Source organism: Aplysia californica, unplaced genomic scaffold (assembly GCF_000002075.1).
Source record: "Aplysia californica isolate F4 #8 unplaced genomic scaffold, AplCal3.0 scaffold00371, whole genome shotgun sequence".
NCBI lineage: Eukaryota > Metazoa > Mollusca > Gastropoda > Aplysiida > Aplysiidae > Aplysia > Aplysia californica.
In genome coordinates this window covers 530,539-531,905 of record NW_004797641.1, presented here as the reverse complement: position 1 = coordinate 531,905, position 1,367 = coordinate 530,539, and positions in this window count along the sequence as shown.

Here is a 1,367-nt window from a genome sequence, read left to right as displayed (position 1 = left end):
TATTATTACTATTGTTGTTGTTATTATCATTACCTGTTACTTTATTTATGATGATTATTATTATTTTTATTATCATAGTTATTGGATTGCACAATTTCACATTGAACGTTTGTTCAAAATGTGGAGGCTATTATTACTAATAATGGTTAGGTATGATAAGCGTATCATGGGCACTTACTCTCTCCTTTCCTTTTTCTGGCTATTTAATCCTAGAGTAGTTTCCCTTAGTTCCACTGCTCTATCTGATCCCACCAGAAGACCGGTATCAACCCGCACGAACGGCCACCTGTATTACTTAACATAAGACAATCATCTGTACAAACGGCCCCTCCCTATTTTGCGCTAATTTTGCATTAAAATCGCACTATGTAAGATGTACGCTTGTCTGAGATTGCTACTTTTCTCCTGGACAAAGGGTGGCGGTCTGGGATCATTTCGACTGCATCATATTACACGTATTATACTGGGCCGTCCTGCTCAGTTCCCCCTTTTGGTTCGTACAGTGCACAGCTTCTGCTGTAGTTTTATACTGTATATCACACTTCAAGACCAGTACCTATCATCACATACTAGACGGTCTTGCTCAGTTCTTAAGCTGACCTGTTGTTCAGCTTCTCCTGTAGTGTATACGGCATGACTTGAAGACCAGTAATTATCAACTTTAAAATGCCAGTAACTCCATTTTTAATAATAGTGAAAACAGTTCATTACAAAGAGTGAGCTTAAGAATAAGTCACATTTTCACTGTAAGAAAAAAAATGGAGATACGACAAGAAAGCACTGAGGTCGCGATATACTGGACGTCCAGCTTAGTTCTTCTGTAGGCCCGTACAGCTTCTCCTGTAATGTTCATAATGTTCATGGAGGTTCGCTTCTCGGCCTTTTGGCTCCGTTCAAAGGTGGTATCTGTTCTCAGCTTTCCTCCGGCCTTGTGCCCACTGGTTTAGCGAGGCGGATCCGGATACTGTCCGAGGCACCCGAGGGACGGAGAAATCTGCCCCTCTTTTCTATCGGGTGGACGGTTATCGTCTGCATAATACAAAAATATTTAAAAAATGTTCATGTGGGTTGTCCACTTTTCATGTTTTCGACCTAGTATGTGTGTCCTGCGCTGCTGGAGGGTGTGTTCCAGTTTGGTCCGCTACTCCATACTGACATTTCAAATTGTACAGTAATCGCAAAGATTCAAAGAACTTTGAGGCCACTTGTTGTTTTAGAAAGAGTTTCAAAGCACTTGCAACACAATAAGGTCATACAAGTGCTGAAGATTAGAGATGTTACAAAAGAGTAATGTGAGGAACGTGCACAACCAAGGGAGAAAAGATAAGGACGGCAGATGTTTGATACGAAAGAAGGAGCAAACCACA